This window comes from Biomphalaria glabrata, chromosome 11 (genome assembly GCF_947242115.1).
Source record: "Biomphalaria glabrata chromosome 11, xgBioGlab47.1, whole genome shotgun sequence".
Classification (NCBI taxonomy): Eukaryota; Metazoa; Mollusca; class Gastropoda; family Planorbidae; genus Biomphalaria; species Biomphalaria glabrata.
Window position 1 is genome coordinate 13,122,715 of NC_074721.1, and position 25,732 is coordinate 13,148,446.

Sequence of the window (25,732 nt, forward strand, 5' to 3'; positions counted from 1 at the left end):
TCTTCACCTACCCGTGTGCCTTATCAAACATTTGACACTGTAATGACCCATGAACACGAAATTAAGCTTTCTTCTTGAGAATATTCCAGGCCTATACATGTATAATCTATATAATCTATTCTAATTATTTATATTTCAACCTATTTTTAGACTATTTCCCCCCTCCCTCTAGTATGTTAGCCGATTTGGTGGGATGGGGATGAGCGAGGTAGTCACCACACCTTCGTCAGATTATTATTATTAATATTTGTAATATTATTATTATCATCGTCATTAATTATTATCATTACTATTATCGTCCTCATTATTCACCTTTATGTACTCCTTAGACTATTGAACCGTTAGGGCAACACCAACTGGCGGATCCGGGGGGGGGGGCAGTAGGGGCGATTGCCCCCCCCCCCCCCTGAAAAGGGGGGCGGACGAATTTAAGTAAAGAAATCACACAAACTGTTTACGAATGTATTAGTTATGTTAATAATCTATACTAATTATTTATATTTCAACCTATTTTTAGATTATTTCGCCCCCCCCCCTTCTAGTATGTTAGCCGATTTGGTAGGATGGGGAGGTGGCGATGACATTAATGCTGCCCACCCCCACCCCCACACCATAAACTTTCGAGTGGGGGGGCGGTCCAATTTATTTGTAGAAATCACAACTTGTTAACAGAATCAATTAAATATCTATGTAATTAAAACTTGTTATTGATATCGTAACCGATCTATAGGTCTGGAGCTTCTGGTCGGTCCCTTGTGTAACAATCGTAGAAAGCCAAAACTTTCTTCCTTGTGGAAACTCGCCGTGTTTACTGTTAGGACTAAACATGTGCAATCATTTATAATAATAATATGGTCTCTTCCACTTAGGACATCCTGGAACCATTTCACTTTGTTAGGGAACATTATTTAAAGGTATCAGAAAAACAAAATAATCCAGACATTGAACACAGACATTATTTGAGCGAAAGTGTATTACACACACAATTAAGACGCACACTCGCGTTAACGAAGCGGTAAATCAGAAAATACATTATATCTTAATTTAACTCTCTTGGGCTACTTCAAATTGTAGCTGATTTTTTTTTTTTTTGGTCAGATTTTTCCACATTGATTGCTTTCTACTGGCCATACCTTCAATTCAAGTTTGAAAATCTCCGCTAAATCTGGCAATCTAGCGAAATCACGCCCCTCTGATCCAAGATGGCACCCATGGGGAAGCAACCGCGTGTAACACATCCGAGGTTATCCTCATTTCAATCGACGAGTATTAACCCTTGAGCGGCTGTAACGGGATCGCCCCCCGTGGCAAATTGACCCTCTAATAAAGGCGGGCCGGTTGCACAAATCTCGGTTCCATTAGCTTCTTCTTTTGATAATGGTGTCGGATAGCGCGAGGGCGACGCCATGTTGGTCTCGAGATCACCCGGAAACGATGCCCTCCACGAGTCCCCGGAGACGGCGGCGTGGGTCTTCCTCTTCAGCCAACTCTTCATCTTTCGTCATCTGGAATTCGCCGTCATATAAAATTAGTTTTTGTTTTGTTTTTTGTTCTCTGAGAGAACAACTTAAGATGGGGATTATCTTGTGAGAGCTACTTAGGACTAGAGCAAAGGGCAGCAGACGTATGGGCCAGTAACCCTTCAAGACCTAGCAACTAAAACAAAATGAAATAGAATGTCGAGTTGGAAAAGTTAGAACGAAAATCTTAGTTTTTCTTTTTTGTTTTGTAGTGCTCTTGAAGGGGCTGTTTGGTGGCAGAGGGGTTAGGCGCTTGGCTTACGAACCTGAGGGGTCTTGGGTTTTAATCCAGGTGAAGACTGTTCTATTACTCTACTCCACTTTTATGGATGTTTTCTGACCATTAGAAAATGGGAACTACCGAATCAAGGTGAAACGTTAAATAGTTATTTGAAATATAATGCATCAATCAATAAAAAGAAATAATAAATTAGTCATTAAATTACTGATGTTTAATTACAGCAAGTTAAAGCTTTAAACAATTATTTATTGTACTCTACAAAACATACATCAATTTAAAAAAAAAACTCAATTAGTCAATCAATTATTGGTAATTACCTTTTTATATCGAATTAAGGAAATAATATTTTTTTTTTAAAGCAACCTTGGGCGAAAAAAAAAAAAAGCCAAGTTGAGGCCCTTCTCTTGACAGCTAGGGGGTCCGGGGAGAAGCGCGATGCCAAAGCCAAAAGCGTTTTCTTGCATTCTTCACTGCAGATACGCATTCTTCTGACATCTACAGCTCGTTATTCATCCTATTAAAAAAGGACCTTTTAAACAATGTTTTGCTTGAAAAAAATTCTAATATACATTTACAGGCCCTTACTACATTGCAAATACGGTAGATTTGTTCCTTGAAAAGATAAGATACCTCACATATTTAGATTTAGACTTTGAGGATCGCCGCCGAAACAAAAAAGGTATTTGAAAAATAATATTACAAAAAAAAACAACTCATGTATAAGTGATACATTTTGTTCAATAGGCATGTTTGTAACTTTGTTTAATTCAGAACTATAATTCAGAACTATAATTCAAAGCTTTAAATAAAAAAAATAAAAATTCGTGAGTGAGAGGAGAAATAAAGTGGACCAATTAGATTCGACTCTAATTTTTTTTTGTTTGTATTTTTAGGATTCAAATATATATTGTGAGTTATAGTCCCAAATTTTTTTTTTTTAGAAATATAAGTATTATTAGAGGTTGGAAAAAGGTGACTAGGAAAATAATATTTGCGTTCAGAACTATCTCAATTATTACTCTTATAATGAAAAATTTCGAATAAATTTTAAATTTCCAAAACAAACTCTTTCTTAAAATAACTAAGATCGTGTGCGATTACTTAAACTCTGTCGCCATATTTGACTTTTCTGTTTTAAAACGTCATGTTTTCGTCTGGAAAGGAGAGGGGGCGGTAGAGTGAAAACGTTAATCCTCGCTCCTTTTTCTAATTTCTGCTAATGTTTGCATTTGGCATTAACGAATTCTTCGATATAAGAATTTAATTTATAGCACAAATAAATTATTTCGGTGACAATTTTTTTTTAATTTTGTAATTTCTTAACTAAAATACAAAAAGAAAAAAGTATTGGTTTGTCCGATGGGCCGAAGGCGATTGCATGTATCGCCCCAACCACTTGGTACAACCCTTTTTCATTTTATATTTACTAATGATAAAATGTGAGATCAGAGTCTGTGTGCAACATAATATACAAAAGGCTTGAAACATCAATATGTAGCTTATATTATATAGATATTCAACAATTTTTTTTTACAAACTATGATTTCTCCATAAAAATATGACCGCCCCCCCCTCCACTCAATAGGGTTTGAACCCGGTTTGCGGTCCATGGAGACTGCAGTTCACAGCGAATACCACAAGATCAGACAGCCATCTTTATAAAACGTTGATCATTGTTAATCTGTGTTGTTGAATTGTTGCAGATTTCAATTGTTTGCAATGTGGAAGTGGTTTATAATTCAAGAAAATTTTTAATTTGAAAGTACGTTTCTCTTCAAGTCTTGTCAGGAAAGCATATTTTTTTTTTTTTTTTTTTTTTTTTGTTTAAGGTAGCGAGCCTTACGGATGTAAAGATGTGTGCCCACTTAGGCTTTTATGTTTTGCAAAAAAACTTGAATTTGGTTTAAACAAATTGCATATTTATTCTGTAATGTTTTCTTAAGAGATTCTTTGCATACACCAACTATACAGTCAAATAATTTATGGCGTTTCTTTCCACGAGAATGTACAATTTTGTTAAGTTATTGACCATCGTATAATGTTTAATGGGAAAACAATACCACTACACTTCGTTCCTGACTCATTTCAAACTATTGATGATGCTTTTCGTTTAGCCGGACGATGTCTAGTACGAGTGCTTAGAATTATACGTTACCATGGTTATAACAAAGCTAATGTCAACTCACACTTCCCCCCTCCCCGTCACTCTGCCTCTCTGTTTGTTTGTTTGTTTAATACTAATTGTGTACACTGTTATTTCTCCTAAACTTCCCCTTCTCGGATCAAGTTGATACTTTGCACATTATTCATTGTACCTAGTTAACCATGATCATTTTTTTTAATTAATTTAGTTTTATATTGAAAAGGCAAATAAATATTACAGTATTAAGAGATGTGGGCGCGTTGACTTAGCGGTAAAGCGCTTGGCTTCCGAACCGGGATCGGGGTTCGAATCCTGGTGAAGACTTTTCAATTTCGAAATCTTCGGGCGCCTCTGAGTCCACCCTGTCCATCAGTTGGGGAAAAGTAAAGACAGTCACAGAAAAAAGATGACCTTTACATCATCTGCCCTATAGATCACAAGGTCTGAAAGGGGAACTATTAAGAGATGTGGCTGTAAGTGTGAAGTTCTTTCCTTCTATAAGCTGTGTAAAAAAAGTTCCTATTTATCTTTTTTTTATTTTGCTTGTTTTCTATACATGGGAAGTGCTGCTCTCTAGATTAAGATTCAGAGAGAATTTTTTTTTTTACAAATTAGCATCAACATTTTATTTAGATACCTAATAGTAATTAGTGAGAGAAATCGTCGGGGGGCTCTGCATGTGATCTGTGTGTCAAACAAATTGTAACCAAACTACTTTCATTATACCGGAAAGATGACTAACACTCTTAATTTAAAGCTTGTCTTTTACGTTTGTGAATGTTCTGGAGATCTGCTTTCAATGCGAATGGCAGCTTGAGTAAGTGTAATCATAATAGTCTAGGTCTTTAGTTCTTTTGGGATACCCGACCTTTCTCGAACCGAGGGCCATAGAGAACATTCGCGTGTTGTACAAAATATCGCTGAGTCAAATGGAACGAGCATTTGCGGCTTCATCTTACACCGTGGACAGGAGAGCCATATAGCACCGAGTTAGGGGCAGGATGTGGTCCGCGGGCCGTAAGTTCGACACCAATGAACTAAAAAAAAGATAACGTAACGAATGCTTAACACATTAAATAACCAGAGATGACAGAAGTAACAATAATGACCGGAAATAGTTTGTTACACATCTGCACTTACAGGTCGCTATTTAGCATTGTCATCGACAACTTAAAACTCCTGAAATGCAATTTGACAATGCTTGGATTTGAATTTATTGCACGGATTCGAATATTTTAATTGGATTCGAATATTATATTTCCATTTCTAAGTCTTTCGTGGATTCAAGCATTTTACTAGGATTCGAATATTTCATTTGGATTCGAATACCTTGCTTGGACTCGACTATCCTTCGTGGATTCGAATTTCTGGTTAGAACATACGAACCGACTTGATCTAATTGCAAGTGATCCATTATTTGTTTCGTACAACAATAAAATGTGGCGTGATTATTTTTAGATAACCAATTATATACCAAGCCCCCCACATGAGCAAGGAATTCTGGACAATGCTTTAAAGGTTCTGATAGGTTCAAATGTACTAAACAAAAGGAATACAAAAATATGTACATAATAAGAAAAAAAAAAGAGTGCCCCCCTCGAACAAGCGGTGTGACATACCAATGTCGTTCGCTATTTCTAGGACTCTTCTCCTAATCTGTCGTCTGCTGGCTCTTTGGCTCTCTCATCTTGTATTAATGTGTGTATTCCCCCTTCGCAAAATCTAAGGGGGTTAAAACCCGCCTGTTGGCAAACAACGCGTCAAAAATGTCCGGAGTTATCACACACCGAGGGGCTGCAAAAAAAAAATGATGGTCCGGGGTACCATATGCCTAATTCGAAACAAGGGCCTTCCCCTTTTCCCCCCATCTCTACTCCCGTAATCCTGTTATCAATCGAAGGGAGTTAAGGCACAAATGGTTACGGCCGTGGTTGGAGAAGGGGCGGGAGGTGTAGGCAACCCGACATTCCACAGTCACCCCGAAGATGCACATCACGCGGATATTCAGGCTCGTCAGTTTTCACCCGGCGTGACTTTTGAAGTTTCGGCCCCCCCCTTCTTTTTTTCCCCGTCACCTTCCGGCCTCGGGGCCCTCTTCGTTAGCCCCCACACTGTCAATGATTAATAGCAAACACACACATACTTTGAGTTGACATACCCTTGATTCCTGAACAGGAAGGCAGGTGATATATGAAATACATTCCTAGTGAATACAGCAGCCAAGACGGTTGGTTAGGTTAGAGCCTCTAGTGGAATTCAAGCTGGGCTGAGCACAACCTATTTTCAAGAAAACAAAAAACCATCCCCCATGGTCATTCGTATAGACAATTGTTTTTTTTTTTTTAAGACGTCAGAGGAGGGATTATTTATATTGTTGACTTAATTTTAATTATCGAACATTATTTCTCGTGTCTCCTGTATGCTGTTATGGCACGATTAGGAATTAATTATTTGTTTCGGTAATAGGGGAAGTTTTGACTTAGTGACAATGACCTGACCATAGACTTATATCTACTACTAGACTGGAAACCGGAAATAAATTCTTATCCGCGACTGATCGCTCGTGAACATTGTGTAGAAAGTTGGATCAAGGCGTTGTTCTGTCAAGTAGTTTAAAGAAGTAAAGTTGTTGTTTTTTTCAACCCTAACCTATGTAACATATAATTTTATTTTTTGGATCTAGTTCTAGTAATTGATTATCAAAAATGCACAATCACAATTTAGTGTTGCATTCAGTCCTTTGATTAAGAAGATTATGTATCTAAAAATTGCAAAATAATAATTCTGAGACGGAAGTACTCTTATTTTTGATGTTCATTTACTAGATCTAGATCTAAAAATTGAATTAAATGTAACATAGGTTAGGGTTGAAAAAAAAGAAAACTTTTGCTTCTTTAAACTACTTTACAAAACAACGCCTTAATCCAACTTTCTACAAAATTTTCACATTTTTGTAGTGTTAAAAAGTCTCCATGTCCAGTCTAGAGTAGTATATATAGGTCTATGGACGTGATTTCAGACAAGGATAAGAGTTGTTTTTTTTTAGACAGAACGAAATAGAAGTCGACAAAAACAGACGGTCTTCAACATTGTAGGAATAAGTAGAATTTTATGAACGTAGCTGACATTCGACGGTTCCCTTCAGTGTTATTAAACGTGTTCGATATTCAGCATCTGTGTCGACTAACTTCTTTTGATTGTTCGACCTTTCGCCGGTGTTAGTGAATTCTACATTTCGTTGAGTGTTACCTCCATTTTGTTTTGTTGTCATTCGACACCGCGGAAACGCCTAACAATACATATACATATATATAGATCTAAAGCTAAAGGGTACCTAAAAATTTATTAAAAACTATCGTGGCTAGGGAGAAAGCTATAGTTGGTGTGAAAAGAGACATATGGTTGGGGGCGGGGGAAAGATAACTCTAATTGTTTTTAACAAGAAAACAAGCAAAGTCACACACCGATGGGGCTGCAAAAATGATGGTCCGGATACCATATGCCTTGTATTTTATTTATTTTTAAGAAAGACAAATAAATAAATAATAAAATAATAATAATACCATTAATATGTTAGAACTACCACACAGACAATCTAGCCTGACATAAAGTTTTAATATATAGATATATAATATCATTTATTCATAAATGTATTTTTATACATGTATCATATGTTACTTCAGATTTGAAGACAAGGCAAGGTAATGTAAGGCAACTGATACTCCTTCAACCAAATGGGAATTCAGTTTGACTGCAACTGACCATCTCAGCGTGAGACCCTAGCCCAAACTTCCCGCCGGACCACGGGGGATGGTAACAGGGAGGTTCAGATGACCCGAGCTTTACTTAATGGTTTCTAGACCACGCAACCTGTCTCAAAGTTTTTCTTTTAATCCGATGTTATGATTCACTTACAAAGATTCTACTATAAATGCTACTGGATAACAAATTGTCATTGGAGAGTTTTTAGAAACAAAAACATCTGCATAAAAGACAAACTGTATGGAAAGCTTTCATGCCGCAGTTCATCTCAGATCTAAGTCTAGTCTTACTAGTCACGTGAACCCTACAACATGATGATGACCATACATAAGAAGAATACAAGGCTGCTATAGAAGAGAAGATAAAAAGTGAGAGAACGAGAGAGAGAAAGAGAAAGATCGCGAGAGAGAGAGAAATGGAGAAAGATATTAGAGAGATATAAAGGGAGAGAGAGAAAGTGAGAGCGAAATGATGAGACAGTGCCAAAGAATGAAACAAGGAGAAAGATGATATGTGAAAGAGAAGGTGACAGATGTAGAGAGTCTAAGAGAGAAAGAGATAGTACGTGAAACAGGAATTAAAAGAAAGAGAGAGATAATGAGAGAGAGGGTGAAAAAGAGAGCAAGAGGGTGAGAGAGAAAATGTCAGAATGGAGAAGAAATTCAAACCCTATCACAACATTAAAAATTAAAATTAAAATATTCCAATTATGGTTATAAAACATTGAATCGTCTATCACTAAAAACTTTACATTTCAGATGGCAACATGAACATGTCAATGGCACTATTAACTAATATATTTAAAAAAAAAAACAATGTTTAAAAAAAAATTGAGAACATCCATCAAAGTGATTAAGTTCTATCCATAAATAAATACAACACTGTGATTGGCTGGAACTGACGAACTGCCTCAAGTTCAAATCTCGCTTGGAGTTGAATAATAATAAAAAAAATTAATACAGTGTTATTTATCATTAACTACCTCATAGATAGATGAGGTTTATGGACTTTCACCTTTCTTTCTTTCATTGGTTGAACTTATTTCTTGTACTTTAAACAAATAAAATCAATGTGTCTGTTACGCCATCCTCCCTTTAATCTCGCCAGAGAATATCGCCTGGAGCATGCGGTCGTCTCCTCAGCGGCATATGCGTTCCACCCAGCGCAGCTGGGGGTATCCAAGTGGCGTAGCAAGGTATCCATGGACCCGGGTTCAAGAAAATGTTGGTGCCCCCCCCCCCCCCCCCCAAGATAAATTTTAATGAGTAGTCTGAATATTTACCAAAGACATTCAAATGCAAGTAGTCTAAATTCGGTTCACGTGGGCCCCAATCGGTCAAGAGCCATGGGCCCAAACGAAATAAAACCCAAACTTGCCATGTTTGGTAAGTCGCAGACTTTGGGCCCCTAATGGTCGTGGGCCCGAGTTCCTTGAGCCCCTTCGCGCCATGGCTGCTACGCCACTGTGTCGAATGGTAATGAGTGCTTCTATACTGTCCACATCGGCCTCCAGCAGAATATAGTTGTTTGTAGTATTGCCAGCGTATGCCTGTTATAGAGCGAAGGCACCTTTAAAAGAAGCGTTCGAGGATCCTTAAATGCCTTCGATAGAGCTCCCAGGTCTCAGAGCCGTACAATAGTGTTTTGAGAGCTTTTGCTTTATAAACATTCATTTTTTGTTGCTAGATGAAGAGACGTAGACTCTCAGTTTAAGGCGACCAAAAGCGCTGTTGGCCGCTGCGAGACGGTTGTCTATTTCTCTGGACAGTGACACATCGTTGGCCACTGGGGTTACCAGGTACACCGGCTTCGTTTGGATTGTTCATCAACTTAAAAAAAAATGAACAACAGAGGTTATGCTTCAGGAGTCACCAATTGGAACTTACCCAGCAATTGGAGCAATTAAATTATATGAGTTTCGATAGGTGTTTAAGTGTGAATGCAGCTATCATTGGATTTGGCTAGTAGAACTCAGTGCTGCTAAACGATCTGCAACGCCAACCGAACAGTTCTCAACCAGATTTGATTTCTTTATTCCACGCTCATTCTTATTTCTCCATCGGTCCCAGCCCCTACAATCTCATTTGTTTCTTCATCGTTCATTCTACCGCAGACCTTGTCACCGGTATCACTCGCGGCGATCTAGACCACCCTCCCCCCGCCCCGTCTTGTTACCGCCTCCAGCTCCCTTCACATCATCCAACATTTCTTCTGTCCAGTTTCACTGTCCATTTTTTTTTTCTTTTCTCATTTCTACTTCGCGGAAGCGGCTAACTATCAAATTATCAAAAGGAACTCTCATCCGCGGCTCTTCCCAGATGACCGTCGCTCTAAATGTGGTCATCTTCCCGGACCACGAGAGACTTCCCGCGGAAATAAATTCATCAAAAGGAATCAAGAGGTTGGGCAACATGAGGGATCAAGTGGTCCGCGGGGACTCGAGCCTCCACCTGTCTAGTCCGAGCATGTCTAATTGACTATTTATTAGGCGAGTTTATTAAGCCCTTATCTCTGAGGCTCTTTCACATAGTGTCCTACTGAGGGTTCCACAAAGTCTATCAATCATTGAAGTAAGAGGATTTATTGTCACTTACAGAGAATCTAATGTATACACATGAAAAGCGGTTTTGATACTATGATATTATAATACTTATAATTTGTTAATTTATAATTATTTTAATCAGACCTTGGGAGGCTTAATTGGAAAAAAACATCTTTATAGCATTCATTCTGTAATGCCAGGAGAGAACATGTTTAGTCTTAAGTATTTAGTCTTATTTCCTATGGTTACTATTTGAACCCTTTGTGCTATTTATGAAGCTGTTTGAATTCCATTCCTGGCGATGACATTAATACGTTATTATCTAAGGTCTTTATAGAAGTAGATTCTCTTCCATTTCTTTCAGTTTTTTGTTGTTCCTACCGCCTTTAACCACTACCTGGATTCACTGCACTCTATCTCATTTCTCTTTTGTATTGTTTGTATTTTAAAACAACTTTGTAGAAGAACAATAAAAAAAATTATTGCTCTACACCTTAAGTTTTGTTTCATGTGCACTATATAGAAATGTTAAACATTATAAGCATTCCTCTAACCATTAGGATACACTTTTTTTTTAGCTCATGAAGCATGTGGTATTTAGATAGACCCATTTGTACAATGCATATGAGTAAACACTTATTTCTTACACTTAACAAATCAAAAATTCAGAGTTTTTATTTGTAACTTCTGTGATTTCATGACTATTTTATCTAGACAAGGTGTAATCATTTTAGAAGATGATCATGAAAACATCTTTCAATGACCTGTATTCCTAAGATAGATCATTGCATCCGTCTATTACTAATTACAATGGTACTAACTATTGGATCTGTACAAATGATGAATTATCTACACTTCTTCCTCACTATGTATATTTAGTTTCTCTTTTGTACTTCTATATAGATCTGGTATTTTTTAAAAATAAACATGCAGTTAATGAAAAAAAATTATCGCCAGACCAGACATACTGGAAAGCATAATCAATTTTAGATTATATCTAGTCCTCTAAACTCCTCATGAACTCACTGCAATGTTGTTTGGCCTCAGTCTTGGGTTGACGACAAGTTAACATCTGGAAACCGGTACCGGTCTGCCCACATGTGGTTTCTCTACTAGTGGTTTATGGAAAGCGGTCATAGTAATAAAGTTCCTTCGGACCCATCAGCCTGTATACAATGGCGTGGGACTTAATGACTTATTTTGCGTTGATTGGCCCACTTTGTGGACATAAAAACAGTTACTATAGGAGCTCAAGCGTGTCGGCTGGTAAACGCACCAACAAAAACATGTATGTCTCTTGGAACCTTTGGGCTTCCATAGGAAATAAAGACAGATCCTTTGGGAAGATTCCCAATGTCAAGGACTTCGTTCGTGTACGTACATGTGTCTATGACAGAGGACAATGGACAACCTAAAGATCGTTAAGTTCGGACAGTCTCTGACCAATGTTAACCTTAATTATTGCGTAAACCGGGAACTTGCGTTTTTTTGTCTTATGTGTCGTTGGCAATGTCATCTCTTCTTCTGAATTAAAGGATATATGACATTATTTTAAAAAACAATTATATGGTCTGGACGTGGAAGCGTTAACCTGTTTGTCTTATGTGTTTACGTGAATGTGTTTATTGTCTGAATAAATCATTTTTAAAAAGTTCTTATATTACGATTTGATGAAAAAAAAACAACGTTTCATCGTTTGGCATGTGAGGACATGTGTCTACAACCAAAAAATAGGACAACCACATGAACTATGAACAAATTCTGGGGTAGCATGATATTACCTGTCGTGAGAAACCATGACATTTGTTTTCTTTGTTTTTGTCAATGTAAAACCTTTTGAACTACTGAATAAAAAAAAAATGACAGCTAAAAAAAAAAGTTCAACTAAACAAAATGGTATGAAATCGGAATAACCAAAACGAGGCTTAAGCACTCTATAAATGTCTCATCAAAATGTCGGAGGTTATAAAAACATAAAGTATTATAGAACAAAGCCTAGGATAACAATTAATAGCAAGTAACTGGTAGGTAAAAAAAAAAGTATATAAAGTTTGAAAAATAACTTATAATTTTACACACCACTGCTGCCTGGTCGTGCTGTTTGCCTTCTGGACTGTCGTCTCGTTGGTCCTGGATTTGAATCCTGCCCGCCTCCACACCCCCACGCCCACTTCTCTTGGGCAGGACACTGGTCAGCAAACTCGTACTCCAAAATAGCCACTTTAAAAAAAAAAGACTTTATTTAAATAGCATTTTTTCTTCAACTTACAGCTACAAAATAATTAGGATTAAAATCACACTCCTGTGCTCAAGTTAGCCATGTCTTGGTCCAACGAACTGTACATTAAATAAATCTTAGTATCCTATAGAAATGCGATCATGTTATATTCAATCTGTCAATATCAATATTAATTTAAACAAAAAAAAAGTAAAGTTCCCCTTTCAGACCTTGTGATCTATAGCGCAGGCGATGTAAAGGTCAACTGTTTCTGTGGCCCACCGTTAACGGTTAATATTACAGGGTGAAAAAGCTTTTTTTTTATGTGACAATCTGAGAGTTTGTAATAAAGGCTAACGTCGCCTTGCTATTTCTTAAAGTCCTTGGACCTGTTGAGAAAAGCTTCGTACAGTGTTGTTAGACAATGTCACTATTATAATTATTTTACCGACACTATTTTAATAAGGTATGGAAAGTGTATTTGGGTAGTTTCTCTTTCAAAATCATAGGCTACTAAGTGACAATTTGTTTTCAAAAGAAACTACTTTTGCGACCTCTGATCTAGAATGTAATGATCTTCCATTCTGAAGAAATGTTAGACACAAGCCAAACATGAAACGAGAATATAAAATAACTTAAAATGTGGATTTAAAAAAAAAAAAAACTTATTATACAACGTCGTTGAACCGATACACATCATAGTGTAAACATACTGTTTATAGAGATATACTATCCACACAGACTTTAGTACACCCATCCAACTAGATCTAGAACAGCGGTTCTCAACCTTTTTAGCTCGGAGACCCCTTTTTAATAATTCTCAACTACGCGGCGACGCCCCCGCCCCTCCCCCAAACCAAAACGGAAAACTATTTTCGTTCCTAAGCTGCTCCTTACGTTGTAGAGTGGAAACCTCCTAGAAGTATCTGATACGCGTTGTTAACAGTTAATGTTGGATCACGGAACAGTGTGACTATATATACTTCAATTAGATATTTCTCCTTATATTATTACTAAGAAATGAATTTTTGACCTCTCCTACGTGTATATATTTACTTTTGTATTTCTTAGTCACCCTGTCTATGTTACAGACTTAAATGAATAATTTGAATAGCATGACAGAGCACGGGGAGGGCTACTACATGATTAAACTGCATAGCTTCAATATTGTTGTCATTGACCTTGTTTCTGCTTGACCTGATTAGGGATTCTCTGGACAGTCCTTGCAAGATCACAACTACTGTCAACTTCTGCATCACGTATACCTCCTTATTTAGAATTCTTGACTAAAACGCTGGCAAATGTTTCGCGAAAATAATTATTGGAAATGGAGAAAAAAAAGCGCGCTACAGGCAAATCTGGGTTTGACTGCAAACACTTGATCCAGATTTGGTGTAACTGACATCAAGAAAAATCTTTTTTTTTTTTGCTACATCGATATTAATGATTTCATTTTGCTCATAGTGAGCAGATAAGATTGGTAATATGTAAAAATTATTTTCTTCTATTTTGTTTGCGAATTAGAAACTTCATTGGAGGAATCAGATTGTTTCAGACAAATATAGCCATGTTACATTGGACCCATGAAGTTACGCTTTTAAATATTGGAAATTATTGTGGCAGTGTCTTTGTTACTAATATACATTGATGAATAACACAGAGAGTTCCGATGACCTTTGATGACTCATTCTTTACTAAATTTTGAAATCTAAACCAACATTCTAGGAAACTGGAGCACCATCTGTGTTGAAACTCATATTTTTTTTAAAGTTTTTACTTTAATAAAAATCACTTTTTTTTTGTAATTCTTTCCAGTGGTTTGCAAAAGTGAATCTCGTCTTAAAATCGTCATCTTTTTAAATAGGTATCTTGACCTTAAAGTACTGGGTATCCTGTCGACGAAGCTCGGATGTTATCTTGACCTTAAAGTACTGGGTATCCTGTCGACAAAGCTCGGATGTGGAGTATCCAAATAACCTTGCATTTAGACATAGACTCGACAAATAGAGCTTCGTCACAAATAACGCACTAGAATGTTTCCATTTCTACTTAATCTATTGAAGTCAAACCATATCGTCATCATATTTTCTTTTCTTAACGTTCGTTTCTGCGAGAACCATTGTCATGGGGTGTTCCGTAATGAACATATTCAACAGTTTGAAATCATTCTGTCTCAGCTGTCTAGAACATCTCTCCAGGACAAATGACATTTGAAAACAAAAAATTCGAGCTTCCAATAAAAAAAAAGTTTATTCAATCTCAAGTTTTACACGTTAGAACAGACAAAAATAATTCCTATTTTGAATGGTCTTAAGCAACCCCAAGAGGGTCGCAATTCACAGGTTGAGAACCCCTGATCTAGAAGAAAGTCTTTTTTTTTCAGTCTTCTAGTCGCACCCATACTCCATAGTAAACCGTGTAGGTATGAGACTCTTCCACTATCGCTAGGTCGTAAAACTAAGAATCTCTGGTCTCAGTCTTCTCAGGTAAAAAAAAAAGTGACTGCACATTGACTGTTTGGGCTTGACTGAAGCTGTAACTGAAGATGCTTCCCTGAAACTCTATCCTCGTTACCACCCCCGCAACATTTTTTTTTCATCTGCTCCACATATATAAATCATACACCACACACACACACATTGACATATACACATACAATTCACTTAGGTATTCCCACAGTGAATCTTTAAAACGGCGTGACTAAACAGCCTTGCTTCTTCCCAGGTGGTACATTTCTGATAGGGACCCTTTTCCCGACCACACGCGACGGTCCTCCCTCCCAGGGAGAGGCGTGAAAATAAAATCTAGTCCCACGTGAAACAAGGCAGTGAGGGTGCTGCCCCCACCCCATCTCCGACTCCCAGGTACCCAGTATTTATGACGCGGAGCGAAAAAATTTTCTAGGAACATCAAAGCGATAAGCGGAGGTCTCTTTGAAGGCGAATTCTCAAATTACAAACATCGCATACCAAACGGTCAGTTTCGCCTGACCAACTATCAACGCCATATTCTGTCCAGACGAAAGTGCGAGCCAGTGTAATTAATTCCATTAATAGCACCTGAGACTTAATTATGCGTGAGTGTTGCGTGCGACCGAGAGATCTTCTCATACAGCACCTATGGCCTCTTGTATCAATCTGAAGTCTACAGTTCTAGTTACAATCTAGGTTTAATTCTGGACTTGACGAGGCTCTGTAGTCTACAGCAATAGTTACAATCTAGGTTTAATTCTGGACTTGACAAGGCTCTGTAGTCTACAGCAATAGTTACAATCTAGGTTTAATTCTGGACTTGACAAGGCTCTGAAGTCTACAGCAATAGTTACAATCTAGGTTTAATTCTGGACTTGACAAGGCTCTGTAGTCTACAGCAATAGTTACAATCTAGGTTTAATTCTGGACTTGACAAGGCTCTGAAGTCTACAGCAATAGTTACAATCTAGGTTTAATTCTGGACTTGACAAGGCTCTGTAGTCTACAGCTCTAGTTACAATCTAGGTTTAATTCTGGACTTGACAATGTTCTGCAGTCTACAGCTCTAGTTACAATCTAGGTTTAATTCTGGACTTGACAATGTTCTGTAGTCTACAGTTCTAGTTACAATCTAGGTTTAATTCTGGACTTGACAAGGCTCTGTAGTCTACAGCTCTAATTACAATCTAGGTTTAATTCTGGACTTGACAAGGCTCTGTAGTCTACAGCTCTAGTTACAATCTAGTTTTAATTCTGGACTTGACAATGTTCTGTAGTCTACATGCAATAGTTACAATCTAGGTTTAATTCTGGATTTGACAATGTTTTGTAGTCTACATGCAATAGTTAGAATCTAGGTTTAATTCTGGACTTGACAAGGCTCAAGTTTGAAGGTTTACTGTGTTGGTAGAAATGTATTTAGTGGAGACTGATCTCGATCGAGATTGCTTGCTGCCCAATGCACGGAATGGCGCCTAAGGATCTAAGTAAGAAGCAATGTCTTCAACTCGTCTTACTACTAACTAGCTAGCATTGTTGCTGTAGTTGGGCTTTTTTTTTCAGGCTGGAATAAATATAAAGGAAGGGGAGGGCGTTATAACGTGACAGCAACCAAGGATCACTCTCCGGATTGTTGGATATGATACAGAGCAACAAGCAGTACAACACCTCAGCGTGCAATCAACAGAGTGTGACGATTATTGTGTCTATATTTGAAAACATTTCTCTTTTTTTTAACTCCTCCAAAGTTTTCTATATTTACTTTTTTTTTTAACGTAAGGCTATTTTGTTTAAACAAAACATTCTTTATTATAATATCTCTTCTTTTATCCAGTAAGTCTTCCCCCCAGCCCATCTCAGAAAAAAGAGAGGGGGGATGGTCGATGATTAAGTGTTAACTCGGCCACATTTATGAAATCTGTCTCAGTTATCTGCTGTTGACCTTCTCATAATTTGTCGTCTAGTCATCTTTCAGGGACATTCTTATAAGTCTTTTTAATTCCGTGAAAGTATAATCGCGGTAAGAAATCCAAGCGAAAGGTCAGTAAAACAAGCACTTTACTTTTTTTTTTGGGGGGGGGGGGGAAATAGAGTAAAAAAAAAAAAAAAAAAAAAAAAAAAAAAACGTAAAAACTACTTTTGGAAAGAAGTCTAGAATAGTCTAGATCTAGTTGTATCAATTAGTTTGGATCAGTCGTGTCATTCAGTTTGTAATAGATCTAGACCAACAACAATAAATGTGTGCGATTAGAAATATTTTTACCAATCGTTTTTGCTAGCACCATTTCCTGCTTTTAGCTTTCTCAACACGCGATGATCCCATCTGGACCAGTTGGGCAAATGGCGGGGGGGGGGGGGAGAAAGGGATATCTGGGTGAAATTTATCATAATAGTTTTTAACAAATACTTATTCTAAAAAAAGGGGGGAACGACCTTGATTTGAACTCAAAACTAAAGCCTCCCAAACCACTCTGCTTATGAGGTATGAAAATAGAAGATTGCATAGTATCCTATTGTCTGTTTCAAACTTACTTTAAAGCGTTGACCTAAAAAGGGGGAACTAATTCAACCTATACCACATCTTCAGTCAAGTACAATTTCTTTCCCTTGTTCGATATACCAAAGAAAATAATAAATTACCACTAGTTAATTAACTAATTGGTTATTTTTTAAAAAATTGATTATTGATTGTCAGGCAAACAGAAACAGATGACCTTTACACCATCTGCCTTATAGATCGCAAGGTCTGAAAAGGGCACTTGACTTGACTATTAGACTCGACTCGTTTGGAAATCGCCCTTGACCTTAACAAAGAATTCGTGCACTCTTATACATTTTGCTCTATAAAAATGTAACCAAAGGAAGGAAATGAAATAAACTTATAAATAGGCCCCGTTTCCAAAAAAAAAATGTTATGTCTTTTAAATTTAAATAATTATGAAAACACATTATATGTGTTTATTATTTTTTAACCATGTATCCCTGTTTTTTGGGCGGTCTACAATGATTTCTTGTCAAAATAAATGTCACAGAAAATGAATCTACGTCTTGTAAAAAAAATTAAACGAATATAAAAGGAATGACGTCATTTTATTCTGCGTACCTCAGATTGTCGTTTCTTTTTCCCCTTTAACGAAACTTTTTTACCCGTTGAACTCTGGGAAATGACTTTAACAGTAGATGCAAATGCGGGGACTGATATAGAATTAATTACGCATTAATGTTTGTTTTGTTTCGCTACACGGGACGACACGCTGTGTTTTGTTTGAACGTATGTGTGTCGGTCTAAGGGAGTCGACTCTAAAAGACAGTTTTATTACTCGGGAAGCTGTTGATCAATCATGGGGTTGTCCGCCCCCTTTCATATCAAAGGTTTTTTTTTTCTAGCAGAAACTTTGAAAAAAAAAAAAAAAAAAAAGGAGCGGTACGACGATACGTATATAATAAAATTAAGATTTTATACCATTTTTCATATAACACGGGTTATACTTATAATGCATTGAAAGAAAAAGACATGCACCTAATTTGATAACTATCAAAATATATAAGGTACAATGTAAGGAGTATGAATTTGAAAACCACCAAACTTTCAAATATCTAGGAAGTGCAATTGATTTAAAAATTAACCTACTAACAGAAATAAAGGAAAAAATAGCAGCAGGCAACAGAACATTTTATAGCACCCATCATTTACTTAAGAGCAAAACAATTTCAAGGAAAACCAAGAAAATCAAATATACAAAACAATAATAGGACAGGAACAATATATGCAAGTGAAACCTGGACACTGACTAAGACATCAGAAAATTTACTTAATACTTGGGAACGAAAAATTTTTAGGAAAATCTATGGTGTCATACAGGATTAAACAGGGTGGAGGACACGCACTAACCACGAGATATATCAATTGTATGAAGACCCATCGATAGTGACAAAAACAAAAAAGAACAGACTTAGTTGGGCAGGTCACCTTGAAAGAATGTCAGATAACAGAGGAGCGAAAATCGTATGCAGGCCAAAACCAAAAGGCAGGCGACCCAAAGGCAGACCCCGAATGCGATGGATTGATGATGTGGAAGCAGATCTGCAAAAGCTTGGGGTTAGGGCGTGGAGACGAAAGGCCCAGGAGAGATCTGAATAGAAGGATGTGTTGAAGCAGGCCCCTCCATGGGCTGTAGCGCCACTGGGATGGATGGATGGATGAATGGATGTAAGGAGTATGTAGGTATGTCCCGAATAGAAATCAAAATTAATTTTAATCAAATTTGTCAAGAATGTTCATTAGATTACGATAAAGGCGCTGAAAATAAATAAAAAATCCAATCAAATGTCTAAATGTATCTCTATTGAAGAACAAAACTGTTTAACCAATCGGGTAAACCCGTTTTCACAGTATTTTATATTAGTTACGTAAGGGAACAGTCCGCTAGATCAGTGATACACAAACTAAGGCCCGAGGGCCGCGGGGCATACTACTAAATAAAAGTTACTGGAATGATGTCTATAGACTGTTGGTGATTTCTATGCCAGGATAAGTGTGCACTATAGCAGTTTTAATATATGTTTATAAAATTATTATACAAAAAATATAATGGAAGTTTGTAGACGTTGGAGTTGTACAGTGAATGGAGTTGGAGTTCAATTGTAAAGTTTATGTATACCTTTGGTCTTTAACAACAAAGATATTTTTACGACGGAAACCAGGTAGCGGTTAAATTGACTGAAGACCGACTATTCCTTTACAATTTCAACCCAATATGTTTTTTAAAGCCGACAAATTGAAAAGTTTTTTTTAAAGTACTATTTAAACTGATTTTTGGCGTGAATTTGCTCTCATATGTGAGAGCCCGGTTAGCTCAGTCGGTAGAGCATCAGACTTTTAATCTGAGGGTCAAGGGTTCAAGTCCCTTATCGGGCGCTAAATTTTTTTAAATCATTGTTTTTTTGCTAATTATATTTTTAATACTATATTTTTATTTAGTATAATGTTTTTTATTTGACGTTAAACATTTTCTGTAAGTATGTATTGGTTTCATCGTCAACCAGAGCGGTTTACTTTTATGTGTACAAGATGAACTACAGACATTCCTCGACCGTTTGTACACAGATTTCGCCTCTACATTTTATGTCTACGTATAATATAATATTTATATCACTGTCGATATAAACTAAATAAAACAGAATTGAGCAATAATTCCAACAATATCTCAATCCCTGCAAGTGGATCTTCATATCAAAGCATCTATAGTACCGTTAGTTAGTTGTTTTTTGTTTTTGTTTTTTTTTAACAAGTTTTCAGACCTATCTTATCTTATATTATACAGACGTTACTTCAAAAAAAAAGAAGATGATTACGTCCTACGCTTCCCATACATTAAAATTATTTTATGCTACAAACAGAAGAGCTAAGTAAATCTGATTTTGGAAAAAGCTCAAAAGTGCACAGAAATTATCTTTGAAAACAAATATCTCTAATCAACACCTAAGATGAACTCCTATTGAAAAATCAGAGCAGGAAGGACTAGTCCTCCCGTAGTGCTCTGGCATAAAACTTAGCCGTCCGGCGTAGTGCCTCATAGCTAACATACAAGTCGAGTGACTGCACAGCTTAATCAACCCCAGTTACACCACAAATGGTTGCTATTTAGGTCTATAGTTTTCTATTCGCCACGTATGACAATCTGAATGGACTGGAGATCTCACGATAGACCGGACGCACCAAAAAGCTATTTAAAGTTTTTCCGCCACGCATGAAAATCTACAATCAAAAACACGAACACACAATCTTCATAGCATGTCTTACATCAAGCAACAAAGAATGTGTCCCGATGTGTTCAGTTCAAGAACCAAATCTTTATTGTGTAACGTTACCATTCTGAGAACAATAGAGATTTGTTCACCCGTGACGGTTTCTGTAGTAAAAATAATAAGTTGAATTTTGGTTTAAACTAGGATTTTGGGTTTTTATTATAATTCCTATTAACTTACTTTTTTTTTTCATCTGTTAAGGAAATAAAGTTTGGAAATTGATCAACAAGAATAACATATTATTATAACAAAGCTTATATCAGCTCACTCTATCTGTCTGTCTGCATGCCTGTCTGTCTGTCTCTTCTGTCTGTCCATCCGTCTGGTCAAAAGTTTTTACACGTTATTTCTTCAACACCTAATATCTCGGATCAAGCTGAAATTTTGCACAATTATTTCTTTTACCTGAAAACACACGAATCAACAAAACTGGCAGAGTGGTTAGCGTGTTGGCTTGAGAAGCCTGAGAAAGCTTTAGCCATGATTTCAAATTCAGGTCGTTCCCCCGCACCTTTTTTTTTTTATTTTTATAAATGCTTTTTTATTGTTAGTCTATATCTATTACAAATTTATTTACATGATTGATCCTAACTAATTGATACAATTATGCCTAATGTAAGCTTTTTTTTTTTTTTTTTTAAGGTTTTTAAAAAATGTTTTTTTTTTTGGTTTAAATTATATTATTTGTTATGGTAAGAATGATTTTTAATACTAAACAGGACCTACTAAGTATAACAAAACATGAACTGCACTCATTCAACTGTTTCAGTAGCTGCCTTACATCTTGGCACATCTCAGGCAGACCTGGTTTTACCTTTCTATAATATATGCTACCGCGAAGTGTTTATTTTTTTTTTATTGCGGATTTGCAGACGTTAGGAGGTGGGCCGCCTGTGTTGAACATTATTAATTATAAACGGTCATTAATTAAGTATTAATAACAGCGGCTGACAGAGGGGGTCAGGCATCAAAAGGTAATTCTTCATGGAAGGCGGCCAGTAAATTTGTCAGGTACAAGACGTGGCGTCATGCTTAGGTGTGTGTGTGCGTTTGTCGTATGTGTGTGTGTGATAATGTGTGTGTGTGTGTGCTTAAAACAAAACACGCGAAATACTCATTTAACTTATGTGGTCATTTCATCTAAGCTTCTCATGAACTAGTCTAAAAATAGAACAGTTTGGGGTCACATTTAAATAAAAGGCTTTGATCATTTTTTTTTTATATATAAGAAAGAGAAGAAAAAAAAAAAAACTAATCACGCTTGAAAAATTACTCTCTAAACTAAATCTATTTCCTGCTTTGCTTGCACATAAACTCAATGCGCACAATTCTTTTTTTTTTTGTTCTTTAAATTTCTTTCTAAAATCTTAAACTGATCCATTGGAACACCTTCAAACACGAGTAGGGCGGAACGAAAGACTTCTACTTCCCGACAACCTCAGCGTCTAGCCAGCAGTGAGACGTGGGCGTTGTACAGAAAGTAACTAAGACTTCTCGAACGCTTTTACTCAAAGGTACTCGTTGTCCATCATGGGAAAGACCACACTTTAAAAAAATGTTCTGGCGACAACCGACGTGTGCAGTGTGAAGGCATTGTATTCTGTTACACAGCAGGCACTGAGCAGGGCACACAGCAGGCACTGAGCAGGGCACACAGCAGGCACTGATCAGGGCACACAGCAGGCACTGATCGCACTGAGCAATGCACCTATTCAGTATAAGGGGGGGGGGGCATTATGACCATAGGAATCTTTTTCTGGCGCGCTCAAAGAATACATCCCGAAAACGGTTTAAAGACCATCTAAGGTGCCATCTTGCCTGAACTAGCACTTCGGAAACAACATGGCAGCACGGCTTCCGAACTCAGACAGCTGGACATTTAAGAAAGGCCGCGGGATATTTTATACCAGGTGCAGAGGACAAGAGAACAGCGCTGGCAGAAGAAAAGCGTCAGGGAAAAAAAAATGTTTTATAGCTTTCAGACATTTTCTCCATTTTCGACCACTGGAATACAACGGTTTTGTCTACGTTGGTTGTGGCGAAAGATCTAATCATAACTAGGACTGCGTGACCACGTGAAATGCTTCACTCCCCCATTATATTATTATTTAATATGGAATTAAAAAACTATAACAATAGAGTTTTAAAGAGATTAAAAAAGGGGAATAAATTAGCTGGAGAAAATGTCTGAAAGCTATAAAACGAATTTTTTAAATGTGTAAAAATATCATAATAATGTAGCCTCATGTTCAAATTTATTCTGAAATTTAAAAACTATAGAAAGGTAAAAGTTTACTTAAGAGGAAAAAAACAATAGCAGTGATACAATCCAAAAGAGAGACTCGCGACCATCAAAGTTCACTGTAGAAGATGGCATGCAAAAGGAAAGACACCTAGCCTACGGTACCACTTCTCACAATATACTAGTGTACTAGATACATATATTATGTCCATTATGGCTCAATATGACCAATTTCGTCATTTATGGAGCTAAGAGCCTTGCAATGCGCTTTTGTGCCTCCTCATGTGGCTGGTGAGACCAATGTGAGCCCGAAATGTTCGGCTGTACACTGGGCAAGTTATTCCAGCTGGAGCTAGTGTCGTTGGCCTTGCTTTTTTTTTTTTCTGGCGTTTTTCTTCTGCCATCGCTGTTCTCTTGTCCTCTGCACTTTGTGCACCAGTTTACACAGCGCGACGCCATGATACTCTATCGTCTGCTTCCGTTTCCCAGGTAGCTGGGTCAATATGGAAGGCTAGTAGAGACGCTTTCAGAGAGTCCCTGAAGCGCTTTTCTTGTCCACCGTGTGATCGCTTCCTTTCCTTCAATTGACCGTAACAGTCTATGTAACTATTACACAGTGACTATTAACAGTGCAGCTAATTATCCTAGACGTAGTTGTCTCTTGTAGATCTTCTAGACTTGTTACATGTTTTTTTTTAATAATAATAATAGGAACATCCTCGTTGCCTGTCAGAGGGTTATACTGCTGAAGACTTGCCACATCCCCAGAAAATTTCTCAGTGGAATCTGTTCAAGGGACCACAATGAATATGTTTCTCTTTGACGAAACTCGACCCTGGTGGCGCCAGAGAATGAATACTCGTTCGTTTCTAACATAATAGTAAAAATTTCAATGTCTTCGATTTGGAAGAGAAAGAATCAGTGTTTCACATGAATACTCAAACGCAGTTGCATATTTTGTTACATCTAATGCAGTCATTGCCATTGTCATTGTCTGCCGGGGTATATATAAGTTTCTTTTCGCCTTCAGTGTCTGTCATCGTCAAGGACGTTTCTTTGGGCCTAAAATTAGTAAAAATAGATAAAACTCGACCTTCGTGAGGGCTCTCCAATTTTAGAGGTCATCAAAAATGCATTTATTAACTAACAATATACGCTAACTGTGTAAATCTCTAAGCGGGCGGAACTTGTGTCTTGTTTCCCGCATGGCCGTGTTTTAGACATATGCCGAATTTAATTTGAAGATAATTATATTTTACAAAAATTAAAGCTGATTATATGTTGTAAAAATGAAACGGTTTAACCAGAGTTTTCACTGTGCTTTAGATAGTTTTTTTTCCACTAATAAATTTAGAAATTCGTTAGAACCATTTCATAAATACCCGTCCTGAGTCCAGGTTCCACCCAGTTTGAACCCAAGCTAATAGAAGGATTTACAAAAAGAAAGTGACTATCCTAACGTAACTGAACTAACTTGTGACTCATATGATATGGGTTTCTATACTCGACTTGTTATCGCACGTACTAGTTAGATCTATTTCTCATATCCGTTTCATCGATAGTTAGATTTTATTTTTGTTTTGATAGATCCACATCTCTTGAGTGTGTGTGTGTGTGTGTGTGTGTGTGTGTGTGTGTGTTGGTGTTGGTGTATCTGTGTGTGTGTGTGTGTGTTCAATCATCTAGCACTGTTGTTTGCTCCATTAGTCTGCCCCATTAGTCACGATCTATTCCACACTCCATCACACAGCGTCAGATCATAGGTGGTCCTGGGCCCAGCTTCTTCATCTCGGCCCCTAGCTGTCAGCTAATTAGACGCTATATGGCCCGCCAATATTTGCTAACAAAGCATCCTTCTACCAGACCGCCCAGTGCTGCATCACATGTCGGTTTTTTTTATATATATATATTTTTTTTTCACGTCTGCATTTGTTTCAAACTAACGCCCCGGTCAACGCAGTCCAATCAGCGCCCCCCATCCCCCTATCCAACGTCAAGGCGACTGGTACTAAACATAGCTAAGTCGTGGTGGCATTGTATGCTAATAGGCATCAAGTCGCATTTCACTTGCCTGTATTGAATTTTGTTTTCCCTTCCGTGCGAGGAACAAGATTTCTTCCTGTTGATATCATTGCTCATGCGCAAAATCTAATCATTAGGCGTTTCCGGCAGGCATTTTCTTTTTTTTTTTCAATCGCTTTACTCTTTATATGCAGTCAATTATCATTGAAAAGTTCTCTATTCTACCCACACAATCATTTAGATGTCAATAGTTTGTTCCTCAAAGACGACACAAAAGTTCTCTATTCTACCCACACAATCATTTAGATGTCAATAGTTTGTTCCTGAAAGACGACACAGACTTGTCTTGTAGGTCTAAACCCTTGTAGTAATGAGTTTACACACCAAAAGGTAATCACATTAATATGCACTTTGTTGACATTCCGATTTTGAAAATTCCTCTTTACGTTCTCTAAGCAAGAAAACTCAATAAATGAGGAAAAGAAGAGAAAGGGATATGAATAAATGTGGTGGAAGCTTAAGAAATACGTAAGAAAATATAAAGAGTAAGATTGGGAGAGGTTTTAAATAAGTAGACAAACAATGCCAAGGAGACCATATTGAAAGACCACTGCTGCCAATTAAATATTAACAACTAATTTGCGATACGAACGAAAGAAATTAGACATTTTATTCTACAGTGCTGAAAAGGGAAAACATTTTATAGTACTGCTGGCTAAAATACTTCCATTAGAAATTGTTACGAGTTCTGTACACCGGATAC

General features: G+C 37.1%; 1 non-coding gene across 1 annotated transcript; it reads left to right on the plus strand.

Moving 5' to 3' along the window:
* The first annotated feature begins 19,742 nt into the window (after positions 1-19,742).
* Trnak-uuu (transfer RNA lysine (anticodon UUU)) lies at positions 19,743-19,815 on the plus strand. The gene has a single exon. It is a non-coding gene; the product is annotated as a tRNA-Lys (tRNA).
* The last annotated feature ends 5,917 nt before the right edge of the window (positions 19,816-25,732 follow it).